Source organism: Lepisma saccharinum, chromosome 8 (genome assembly GCF_977018435.1).
Source record: "Lepisma saccharinum chromosome 8, izLepSacc3.1, whole genome shotgun sequence".
NCBI classification, from domain to species: Eukaryota; Metazoa; Arthropoda; class Insecta; order Zygentoma; family Lepismatidae; genus Lepisma; species Lepisma saccharinum.
Window position 1 is genome coordinate 84,086,088 of NC_139236.1, and position 13,854 is coordinate 84,099,941.

The 13,854-nt window shown below is 39.6% G+C and overlaps 1 long non-coding RNA gene across 1 annotated transcript; it reads right to left on the reverse strand.

Annotated features, from left to right (window-relative positions):
- Positions 1 to 2,014: 2,014 nt before the first annotated feature.
- LOC145991600 (uncharacterized) lies at positions 2,015 to 13,461 on the reverse strand. The gene is made up of 2 exons (XR_014442076.1): positions 13,283 to 13,461; positions 2,015 to 3,205 (listed from the first exon to the last, which is right to left on the reverse strand). It is a non-coding gene; the product is annotated as an uncharacterized LOC145991600 (long non-coding RNA).
- Positions 13,462 to 13,854: the final 393 nt, after the last annotated feature.

Sequence of the window (13,854 nt, forward strand, 5' to 3'; positions counted from 1 at the left end):
TGTTTTCTGCGAAATTCTCTGTCCGACACGCTGTTTCTGCTGCCGCCATTTGCTTTCTGCACGAGAGCACAATGTTCCCCGTAGTCAGTGTTTTAAACTCGCCGTGTTTTCACTAGAACATGACGTGTCGAGTATTATTATATTTTTTTTAAACTATGTTTGCCTAACCTAACCTAACCTTACGGAAAATGGGTTTTTGGGGCTAACGTGAATGGTTTTGGGGGCTAACGTGAATGGTTTTTGGGGCTAAGGTGAATCTTTTGTGGGGCTAACGTCAATGGTTCGTGGTGCTAACGTCAATGGTTTGTGAGGCTAACGTCAATGGTTTGCGAGGTATTAGCATAATTTCAAATCCGGGCACGAAAGTAGGTATTTTCCGGTGAACAAGGTTGCAACACTGCATAAATCGACAAAACACTTGCAAAACGCGCGATGAACCAGTACACTGTCGCCATAATGTGTGTTACAGAATCGAAATAACAAGTAACAGTAAGTACTCGTAAATGTAAGAAATATACATTATCTTAGTTAGAAATGCATTATTTCACCTTAGGAAATGTTCCGCATTCCAAAATAGTACGTTAGCAATGTAAAAAAGTGCGAAATATATGATTTATAGGTGTCACCCCCATACTATACTAGTACCGAAATTTTACCACTTGTGCTTTCAACCTGTTCAGTCACCGGCAATACCAATGGGACAAACAGATCCCGAAACACTCGCTTCCCTGCAAGATGTGTGTGTTGCCTAACCCTACGGCGGTGGTAGAAGTTGCCATTGAAAATTTGGAACTAAAAGAATATTATCGCCGTAGAGTTATGCAACACACACAACGTCTTGCAGGGAAGCGAGTATTTCGGGATCTGTGTGTCCCATTGGTATTACCGCCGACTGTACATTATACATATGCATAATATTTCGACGTTAATTCAAGAATATTATTACTGTAAATAAAATAAAAATAACTTCTAGGAGCAAGAAATAAAACTCTTAACTCAACAGTATCTGAGACACAGGCTATACATATGTACATACTATATATATGCAATATAATTTGGAGAAAAATCAACATAACATATGAAATAATCTAATCTGCCTATCCAAAACTGCGACATTTTTAAAATGTAATAACTCGAAAATGGTACACTTTACGGGTAAATAAAAGCGGAGAATTTTATTATATACTACCTGATTACAAAACATTTGCCCGGGTATTTATTTATCCCAATCTTGTATTAGAGAGGAAAATAATGAATTCTAACTATAGTGTAAAATGTAACTAATTTTAAATGTGATCGTGAATGTCACCAATTAGCTTAGCGACTCCGAAAACTATGGATTCGACACTAATCTAGGTCATATGTGGCATTTTACTTTTCACCCCCTCTCACCCCCCATGACGATAGGTGATAAACTTGAAGTTGAACCGCATTGGGAGTGTCACGAAAACTATGGATTCCATTCGCAACACAGCCTGAATGTTAGACAACCCGAGAAACACTATCGTTGTACAGATTGCATAGAGTCACGGATGTCTGTTTGTGCGGAATTTAATATCGGTGGTTCTCAATTATTTTCACATGTCACCCCTTCCCACCCCACCTCTAGGGGTGCCAGGGGTGTCTTACCCCCAAAGTATTCTTTCCAGATTGCAAGTGATCCGTGTACAAAGTTTGGTTGAAATTGCTCCAGGCGTTCGAGAGTTATGCTGGAACAAACAAACTTACACACCCACATACATACATCCATTTATATATATATATATATATATATATATATATATATATATATATATATATATATATATATAGATAGATAGATAGATAGATAGATAGATTATCGAACATCTGTAACAAAATGCTCTAAAATTTCCAAAGTGTGTGCGTGTGTACCTATATGTATCAAGGTAAAGCTTTCCTCTGCACATTGCATACAATTTCTGTTTGTGACTAATGCTCCAACATCCCTTCAAAGTTCAAAAGAATAATTCATATGGAAATAAAATACTCTAGATACGTGAATGTAAAACATAAAATATTTATTTTCCTACTACTTCTTACACTGTGAAAGTTTTATCTAATTACATGTTATTGTCACAAAATTTCATTTCAATATTCATTTTGGCCTTTACGCTATCACAATTAGTCTTGAATTTGTCCGAAAGTTGCATGTTGTAACAAACATGAAATCGTTGTTTATAAAATGCCTTTAATTTTAAGTTTGGTTGTGATGTACAGATTTGTAGTTATACTTTTACTATTTCTATAAATGTTATTCAATTGTCTGTTCATTAGTATTATACCTTGGGGAAAAACAAACCAATGTTTCCCGTTGTGTAAGCACATAGACAAATCAAACGTTGATATAATTATTATTTGCATGGGCCAAACGAAACGTGAAGGATAGAAAGAACGCCGTGCTAATAAGTATGTAAAATCACTGCGACATATTGAATTTTTGTCTTAATAGATCTGGTGAATGATATTTTTTAAGTCAGGTGTATGTTTACAAGTGTACAAGCTAAAATTTTACAAGAGAAGCAAATCAAAATTGTGAAATAGTGCTGAACACAGAACTATAAAAGTAGGTACCAATTTTACATAATGCGACAAAGTATCGCAACTTGTACACTCACCTCAATTAGTACTCAGGCAGTTTGTTTCTTTATACAGCATATTTGCAAAAGATACAATTCGAACTGCAAGTGTGTCAATATACGCTGTATAAAACACACCTTATTACTAACTTCGTTGACCCTGTACAGATGTTTTTAAGACACCTTCTTCCTTCACATACAATAAGGTACCATCTTGTGCATGAGGTTGGTGATAAAAGTATCTTCCGGACATATTTTTATACATTCGTCATCTATGATTTAAAAAAACGAGAAATTAAACTACAACATAAATATAACTTAACAATAAATAGCAACCTGTGCTGTAAAAATGAAACTACATATGCTTCGTGGTCTCACTCGATACAATCACACCGATGAAGATTGTGAAGCAGAGATCATTGTGGTAGCTTCTTTGGGAGTTCAAATGCCATTGCCAAACTCATCCATGTATTGGTCGTCGCCCAGTCCGTGAGGGTATGCCATCATTTCCTCGAACATGCGGTTCATGTGGTCCTCCGAATTGTCCTCGGACACGAAGGGTGGTGGGTTTTTGTGTTGCTTGTAGAATGACCTGTGTGGTGACAGCCCTGAAATTGAACATGGTTTTATTAAATACATGCGCATGTTTACCAGCGTTCGGAACAATTCAAACTAAAGTAACGTGACATGTACCTTACATTTTCTTCCTTGCCGTACATTGACCAAGATTTATCACATGACAATATACGATTGATGGTAAATAAATTTTCAGTTGTGAAAGCAGTGCGCGATAGAGGGAGGAAGCGGGCAATGTCCACCCCCAAAACAGCTTCGTTTCTTCAAATTGTTGGAAATATTTTACACTAGATTTCTTTGTCCGCAAATAGGGAGATATATATTTTAGAAAATCGAAATATCATTCACTTATTAATTACCTGACACGTGTTTATATATATATATATATATATATATATATATATATATATATATATATATATATATATATATATATATATATACACACACACACACACACACACTCACACAGACAGAAAGAGTCACAGTGTCTAGTCGATAGGCAGTCTGGCCTCCACAAAAGAGACTCGGATTCGATTTCCTGTTGTTCTTTTTTCGACAATCTTACTGCATGGAGCACCTCTGCGGTTCTCCCAGCCTCTAATAAATGGGTATGTAGGGCGTCAAGGTGGTCGGAGCGTGGTGTCGACCACACCACCTGAAAATTGCCCAGGATTTTGAATCTGTGGAGTCCTATTTTCACGTCCCACCCATATGCACTGGCGGTATGTTGCAATGTGCAGGGATCTTCTCTATGGCGTAGTGTTAACGCTGTAGCCATATAATAAGGACCCGGGTTCGATCCTCGGTGGCACATATTATTTAGGATACCGCTTTAAAGTGTAGGTCCAGTCCCAATTAGCCAACCAGTCCATAAAGTGGATTTCAACAAACCTTTGACAAACTTTGGCAGTGTTTACGGAGGGGGGAGTGATTAGCTTTATACACACGTACATTATATGTGTATATAAGTGTGTGTGCGTAAACTATTCATACCACATATTAAAAAAAAAAATAGTAAAATTTTCTTCTCAAGTGGGAACACTTGGGCATGTCATCATGATATATGTTTTACTTTGTGTGCTCTTCGGGTCTTTACATTCTTGCCCAAAACCGAAAATGAATATCTTTCGTAATTTTCGAAATATTTCCTTTGCGTGTCTTAAGAGAATCATCCTGTATAATTTTGTTCTACTTCATGCTGCATGAAAAAATTCCTTTCTTTATTTGCGAACTTCTGCATTATTGATCCCTGGCTGACTCGACACGCGTGAATTGCTATTGACATCTTGAGTGCGTGTCACGTGAGGTGACCTATCTCGCCAGTAACGAACCCGTCACATGTTGCAAGTGGTTGTGAATCTAGTCCTTGCGAAGGTCTTAATCTAGCAGTTTCTAGGTGAACCTAGAAATGCCATTTTCCTCAAAATATGACCATCATGAAATTTGGAACCACCAAAAAGTCATCTCATAGGACTGTCCTCCTTTGGATTTTTAAGTATTAAGTTCTATCAATTAATAAATGAATTAGTTAATTTATATGAGACATGGGCGTAACTTTGGCCTAATTTGCGAGGGTGTCGCAGGATCGAAAAATTTTCCATCGCATAAAAATAGCGTCCAGGGTTATTTGCTAAATAACTGTGACATTTGCGAAATCACAAATATTACTCTGTATTATTTTGCTTCCCAGGTCCAAGAAGGCTAAAAAAATGTGCAAATGTTTACCAAGCCTGAAAAGTTTGGAGGCAAGTGCCCCCTTATTCCCCCAAAGTTACACCTATGATATATATCTGTGGCTCATTCAAAACCGATTGTTAACTTTGGTACTGAACAGATATCATTTCTGTTTAGTTCTCATTTTCTATTAATATGAACGTGCATATATGACAGAGTCTGAATACAATCTTTCCTTTCCTCACACATCGAAATTTCAGAAACTCTTAGTGCTACAAAGATAAAATTTCGTGATCTGAAACTATTACAAAATCCTGAAATTTTGTAAATTAATTTTTATGCACTGGTGGCAATAAACTCTATTCTCCCCCTCAAGGTCGCTTGGATATTTGTGCGAGTCCCTTCACCACATCACCGAGCATCCACTTATCCATATTATTACGATTAACCAACAGCTAGAGAAATTACTTTCAATAAACAAAAATAGATAAGCAAATCAATCACCTTCCTCCAATTTTTATACGAAGAAATAGAAAAGTGGTAGGTAAATTATAAGAAATATATTTTGAAATCGTTTATTGCTTCTTGACTTGGTATGGTTACTTTAATCCCGACGATGAGGATTAATTGTGATAAATGATGAGAGGACCACCACGAACACTTATGGACAGGGCACGAGACACAGTGGCTTGCCAAGGGTTTACTAAAGGGGGAGGCTATATATACTTTTTTAGTAGTCAGCCCTCGCTTTGGCATCTTTATCTGCCTTGATGTTCTTTTTTTTAGAAATTCTAGGTCAATTGGGGGCTATGACTCCAACCAATCCCTGCTGTGGTACGCCACTGACGACAGGACGCAATACGTCATCTAACTAGGGTAAAAATTACCATGGTCATTTTTAACGTATTAAAGCCCATTACATTTTAATGTAATGTTAATGATTCAGTTTTCAAAATTATATTTCTGGTGTACTCACTGCGATTTACAATCATTATCTATCTTTTAGTATGATGAAATATACAAATTCAAATAAAAACGATTGTGTCAGTTTTTGTAAACTTATAGGCATACAGTTATATTTTAAATTGATTGATTGATTCAGTTGGACTGGACCTACAGTTTAAAGTGGGATCCGAACCACTATGTGCTTCCATCGGGAATCGAACGCGGAACCCCTTGATTACAAGGCGACAACGCTACCACTTCGCCATCAGGAAGGCCTTATAGTATTTTAATGTAAAAACTGTAAATTCTATAGGAATTTCTAACAGTACATAGAGTGATTTATCCAATATTTTCCATCGTATTTGGGAGGGTGTAAGTATAAATTTACAGCAAAAATGAACGTAAATTGGGCCTCTGATAATTTTAGGGAGTGTTAGGACTGGTGGAAGTGTGTAGATAAATCACCGACTTCACGCAGGATTATACTGGCTGCAAGTCCAGGCGCCAGAGCCTTGTTAGTCTGCAAAATGTAGTCCAGACTATACTCCGTGGAAGAGAAGTTATCATTAAAAAAAAGTCACTTGTGTAATCCTCTTTATTATTTATTATATTAAGCGCATCCAGAAAGTAAGTTTCCCACTCGCCCACAGGTGGCAGGCCATGTGTATTGAAACCGGTTTTGCGCATGCGTGAGAGGCACATGCCCTGGCTAGTGAATGTCCTAGAAGACGCCTCCCGAAAGTCCTCAGTAGAGTCGCGGCAGCGATGAAACATGGCGGCTCATATTCCATCTCCCGCCGCGTGCGAGGTTCCTTCGGTGATCAAGTTCTTGAACGCACAAAACATACAGCCGATCGAAATTCATCGTCAGCTGTGCCAGGTGTATGTGCCAGACGTCATGAGCAAGCAGATGGTGCGTCGTTGGAGCAGGACATTTACTGAAGGCCGGCAAAATGTCCATGACGACGAGCGCAGTGGGCCACCATCGGCCGTTATGGACGAGCTTGTGGAGCAGGTGCAGCAGCGCATATTGGAGGATCGGCGCGTCACGATCACGGAACTCAGTAGCCATTTCCCGCAGATTTCTCGGTCGTTGTTGCACGACATTGTTACCAAAGGCTTCTTGTTTCGGAAAGTGTGTGCCCGGTGGGTGCCGAAACAACTGACGCCCGAACACAAAGGAAAACGCAGCGTTACCATGATGATGACGATTTTCTAAACCGAATCATCACAGGGGATGAAACGTGGGTTGCATACAGCGCCCCGGAAAGCAAGCAGCAGTCCATGCATTGGCGTCACAGTGGATCTCCATGCAGGACGAAGTTCAAACAGACTGTGTCGGCGCGAAAAGTGATGTGCACGGTGTTCTGGGACAGGCAAGGCATTCTGCTCATCGAGTTTCTTCCCAGAGGCGAGACTGTGAACGCTAACCGTTACTGTGAAACACTGGGCACATAGCGCCGAGCCATTCAGAGTAAGCGACGCGGTAAGCTCAGTGCCGGGGTGATCTTGCTGCACAACAATGCGAAGCCGCATATGTCTAGGTGCACTGCAGCACATCTGTACAGGTTCGGTTGGGAGGTGTTCGATCATCCATCGTAAAGCCCGGATCTCGCTCCCAGTCATTACCACCTGTTCTTGCACCTGAAAAAGTTCCTGTCCGGTCAACAGCGACGAAGAGGTTCAGACGACTGTCACACAGTGGTTCGGCGCCCAGGCGACGCAGGAATACAGCACAGAGGTTGGTCCACGCTATGACAAGTGCCTGAATTCCGGCGGGAATTATGTTGACAAGTAACTGGACAAGTGCTGTATCTGTGGCAATAAATCATTGAATGAAATAATGTTTCCTTTTTGTGCACAACCCGAGGGAAACTTACTTTCTGGATGCGCCTAATATTATGAATAGGGTATTCCCCGCAGTCGGCCAGCATCTGAAAATACAGTTACGTTTAGCGTACATACGAGTATAATTTGTTTTTAATATTGTGAATAGTTTTACTTTAAAACCACAGATTAAAGCGATAATAGTGTCCAGCAAGGGAACGTGAAAGCAGGCAGGCTTCACACGAAGTATTTGAATCCACTGCCAAACATTTCAGTTATGAAAAATATTGTGCTTTTCTACTGACCGTATTTTCAATTAATGGCGAACATGCTAAAAGGATTGTGTCAGAAAATGTAAATATGTAAGTTATGCTTGTAAATGCATTTAAAATTAATGGAACAGAAGAGAGGGTGGGGAAAGCATAAAAAAATAAGAAAAATACAATAAGAACTGCAAAAAATACTGAAAAATGATGTAAAAGCCAAAAAAGACGGAAATTGCAAAATAGAAACACAGGTTTCTTGTTCTAACTGGAGGGAAATGGACTATGTTTAGCATTGTTTTTAAGGCTCAGAAAAAAAGATGATTTTCATCACGTTGCGAGCCCTAATGATTGAGGTTATTTTTGTCCCTCTTAAAAAAAATGTTTTTATGATGCAGCGTCCTCCTCTTTTACATACTTCCATTTTCTGAACACATCTCCGCACTCACTAAGGTCTCCATGCGTATACTGGGTCTACTATATCGTTTTACCGAAATAAACAACCTGTCTGCTCTCGGCACTTTTTCCAAATCTTTCGTTTCACCTAAAATTGAATACTGGCCTCCGATCTGGTCTATTGCATGCCATCCAAATTTAGATGGGCTAAATTATGTTCTACATTTCTACCTGGCCATTACCGAATTCTATCCACTAAACACCTACAAAAGCGTATTCTTCTGAAAAATGTAAATAATCAACCACCTCACGAGAGACATAAACTGGCGGGCCATGTATCCTGCATAAAATAGTTAATGGTAGCATCAGAAGTTACCGCCTTCTTCAGGAAATTCCCTTTCGAGTGCCATCTCGCGAAACAAGTAGCACTCAACTTTTCGCTCCTCAGGCCGTGTGTGTCCCAATGGTGCAAGACCGTACTTGAAACGAGCATCCTCCGAGTATGGTCTTGGAGTGCGGTCTTCAAGTCGTGGACTGGAAGTGAAAGTCTTTCGAATTGCACCTCGACTACAGCGCCAAATATGATCAGTTGATAAAACTGAGTACTCGTTGTTTTCCCCACGTTTTAAACACTTGTCTTTCACCATAGAAATCACGTTGCATTTTCAAATGTTCGTACACATACATTTCTACACATTAGAAGCACTTTAACCAACAACTTGCTGACCAATAACGTATATTCAACCTGTATTGCTGGCTTTCTATCTCCGCAATTTTAAACAAACGAACAACGAGTGTGGAAATCACGTGACCGAGTCAGCTTCCATCTGCACTGCAAGCTATGCACTTGCGTACTCCTGTTCTTGGCGCTTTCGAACTGTACTAGGTGACGTCACTTCATGCTTCAAGTACGTACTTCGTACCTTTTGGACAGAGTTTCAGAAGCCAAGGTTATGTCTCATCCAGCGTTCCCTGCTCTACAGACTACCCAACCAATTCAGCAAGTTTACAGGACAAATATACATTTTTGAAAATCAGGCACATTCCAAAAGGCTGTTGTATGATAAATAAATAAATATCATCCACAGAGTTACTAGTTGTCAAGTGCAAAAGACGCTGTTGAGCGTATGTCAAGCAAACAAGCAAAAACCTCACGACCATAAAGAGACCATTTGTCAGTTCACACTTTCGAAAACGCTCATAGCCTTCAGTTGAGCGCCCAAGTGAGATTCAGGCAACGAAATGGTGGCGACACCTCGTCAGCATGTCAAGAGAGCGTCACTGTGTGACTGGCAGGATCTTCATGACCTCAAGTCTTGCTCCACATCCACCGGATGTGCCATATCGCCTTTTGCGTCGTTTCTACCGCGGTCTTGTGAAAGATTAGCGAAAGCGTGGTTACATGTGGTGCCACTGCGAATATATATATTGTTCCCTTAACAACCCCCTCCCCTCGAAATGGCATCGGACGGAAATTCCTCTTCCTTCGAAAAACTGTTTTGATATTTCAAATTCTGTAAAATGACGTTTGATTCTAGAGCATTCGTGTGAATTTCGGTAATTTTATTTTTGATTCTACAATAATGTTTTCCTTGTATAGGCTACATAAAAAAAATATACAGGGTGTCTCAAAGGTAATAGCGCAAACTGACACAGGTGAAAGTACACGATAATAGAAGCAAAAAAAGTCTCAGTAAATATGGGTCTGCAAACGAGCCGTTTTCGAGATAATTGCGAATGTATGATTACAAGCCGCCACTGACTTCATTGTGTAAACGTCGTCCCAGTTGGTAAAATGCTAATAATACAGTAAGAAAAGTCATTGGAGATCTCATTGCTTTTATTGAACAGTCTACTCTAACTGTGTACTGATTATATCCATCCTGTTTGATTACAACGCCACCTCTCGGAAATCTTCTGTTTTGTAAACAAAGAGCAAACCTCGGAACACGCAACGAGTAAAGCACTCGGTGTTTACAAAATGGAATCAGTGACGGCTTCTAACCACACATTTGCACACATTATTATCATTTTACCAACTAGGACGACGTTTACAAACAATGAAGTCAGTGGCGGCTTGTAATCACACATTCGCGATTAATTCGAAAACGGCTCGTTTGCAGACCCATGTTTACTGAGACTTTTTTGCTTCTATTATCGTGTACTTTCAACTGTGTCAGTTTGCGATATTACTTATGAGACACCCTGTATACATATATTAGTAGTTTATCTTCCAAGCTGTACATCTTGGACCGCATTTCGCAAACTAACGAGGCTGTGGCGTCTGGACTCTTAGCCAGTATATATTTTTTGCGCATGCACAATAATTTTGTTCCTTATGGATACACTTACTCAGATAAAAAAAAAGGTCAAACGGATGGTGTTAACCCGCGCCGACATGATTTTCAGATATGAATGCTAAGCTTAACTGGTAATTTTTAAACATTAAGCAAATAAGAGTTCCAAATTGTCAAGATATTTTCCCTCTCCCCGGTGCCACATTTTTAAGGTCAAGTCGGCACGGGTTTAAATTTTTAGATTTGGAAGAGTTTTTTTTAAAGCAATTAGAACAATATTGTGGGCAATTTCAAAGTCGAAAAATTAGACTAATAAGAGAGACACTAATGTACGTATGCGACACACATACAGCGCTTTGTCCGCTTAAACCCTGGCAAGAAGAGGCTCCTATGGTTTAACATTGCGGCAACGAGACAAAATGGGGGATTCCCCTCTTTCGAGCTCTGTATATACAAAGCGACAAACAAAATTTGTAACGAATACAATAATATGTATTCAAAATATTATCTATGCAAGAACAACCACCTAACGTTATCGCCGTTTAAACAAGAAGAAAGAAGAAGAAGGAAACCGCAGAAAGACAAAAGGAACGATACAGAAACAAAATAAAGATAAATAAAGTGTGAGAAGAGAGAGAGAGAGAGAGAGAGAGAGGAAGACAAAAGAAAAGATGAAGAAAACAGAGGAAAGGGATTGAAAGAAAGGAAAAATAGTACATAAAGACAAATGATTGATTTGATTTTAGTTTATTTTACTTCGCTTTTTGTGCCTCGTGGCTAATTTGCGAAGATGGGGATGAGTGATGAAATGATGAAATTGATGAATGGACATTCACAAACAACCAAGCCCGACCAGGATTCGAACCCGGGACCCTTGGCGTCGCAGCGCGATGTGCTAACCACTCGGCCACAGGGTCGGGCTACATAAAGACAAAAAACTATGTAACGGCCGTCAGTGATGACGCATTTTTGTTAAACTATGGTTGACGACCAACCTGTGTGTGGAACTCTTGACGTGATAGAAAAGAGAACAATCTAGAATGTTGGAAGATAGACATTGATATGAATGTGGAATGTTCGTTCTTGTGGAGCGTTGATGCATTGAGCGTCTTGCAGGCTTTGTCGAGAACAGGCAGTTCTGCTTACAAGTTAACAACATTTGAATACTTGATTTCATACACGATGAAACATCTTCGACAAAATGGACAGAAAGTGGTTTTCATTTACATCCGTGCGCATAGTAATCAAAATAAATATCATGACATGGTAGATGCAAATGCAAAAGAAAGCGAGAACCCAAGATTGTGTAACACCTTTCCGACTACCTTATACAGATCTCTTATCCAGAGTAAAATATAAGTTACAAAAACAGTTGGAGTAATGGTGCAAAATTAGCTACAAAATACCACATCCTATAAGTGGAATGCTCAAGTCAGAAATAATAGATCTTGGTACCAAAACATGAATCTACCTCGGGCAGGGATTGTTTTTATATTATGAATGCAAACAGGTCATGTATTAGTAAATCAACATTTGGCTCGTTTAAAGATTGTGCATTCAACCTCCTGCCAATGGGGAGAAGCCAATCAAACACTTAATCATATATTTTTTGAATGTCCCTTAAGACAACGATATCAAGACTCTCTATATAAAAACTTACGACATGCACAGGTACGATTTCCGATATCCTTATCTACACTAATACCTGAACCTCGCACTGCAGTTATTTGGATTCTTTATAGTTTCGCTAGAAAACATAGGCTTACTATTTAAACAGCCACGATGATTCACACTGCAAGTTAAATTAATAACCTCACAAAACTGTTATACCATAAGAACAGGAAGACAGTGTTTCGAAGAATGTGAATGATATTCAACAACAGTTTGGAACATAGATATTAACAATAGCACCTGAACTCAGCAACTTTGGCTAGAAACTGCAAACGCGGCGTGAGCCATAAAATGAAGAAGAAGAAGAGATGTTGTTGTGGACATTGAAGATGTTATGAAATGTAAGTTTAATGATAATTACTTCTTTTGTATTTCAAAATATTGGATTTGGAGATATTGTTTCGTTTTCGTGTACAAATGAGTTGATTTTCTTGAGAGTTGGAAGATTAAAATATGATCCGTGTGTGAAGTTTGTTATTTGGAAACTGCCTTGCTGTGATTAGCCATTAAGTGTACGTTTATATCATCAACAGAATTGATAAAATTCTTCTTATACGCATGATGTCATTGTAAAGTGAGATGACGTTTCTCTTCGTTGCCAAAATCTGAGAAGTCCGATTGTGAAGAGTAAAAAACTTATTGGTACTTTACACAGACCGGTTGGTGCGTGTCAACTACAAGGAAATGGAGATAGAAAGTAATAGATTTGGTTGGTTGATTTGGTGTTTTAAGTCCACTTTGTGCACAGTAAGGCTAATCGGTACTGGTCCTACAGTCCCTCCACCGAGTATCGAACCCAGGACCCCTTGATTACAAGGCAACGACGCTACCACTGCGCCATCGGGGAGGCTAGAAAGGAAATTAAAACTAGAAATAAAATTGGAAGATATGCGTAAGATTGGCCACCGAAGGAAATTCCTCCATGAAGAAATTTTCCGAGAACTCAATGAAAACGCCATTACTACCACGAACAAAGCGCACGTGTAGACGCGCCCTTAGTTTGGAAATCTGACAAAATTAATCTTGTACTCACCACCTCGTCGAATGATGGGCGGCAAGGCGTAGACCATAGCCACGGCCAGAAGGAGCACAACTAGTGCTGACGTAAGCAGCTTCCTCATCTTTTCCTATAAAGCGTCGCTCAGTGCGTTCACAACCCTCGCTCAACCGTCGCTCACTGAGCAGAACCATCGACCACCCAGACGCCGTGCGACATTAACGCCCTCTGTCGTGTCAACGGAGAAACCCGGGGGAGGAGCGAACCGTGCTTCCCGCCAATAAAATAACCTTTGTTTAATTCTCATCTCTTGTGCCCGATTTTTCCCATTTCTTTTCCTCGTTCCACTATTTCCTCTGACTAACGCCTTATCCGGCTATTGTTAAAAGATGATAATAGTCTTCAGGGGAATTCAAAGGTTAACATTGTTGCAAGTCTACTGTTCTCGTTTAGCTGTTAGGCTGCAACAAGTTCAAGAGCACACTTGCGGTTATGCCTTAATCACACGATTCTAGATCTCCTGGTGGATTTTCCAGTTGGACTTGCACTAGTACTTGCTCATCTGCTAGTTTTCGCCTCATACGATACTTGTTACCAGGGTGCGAAAT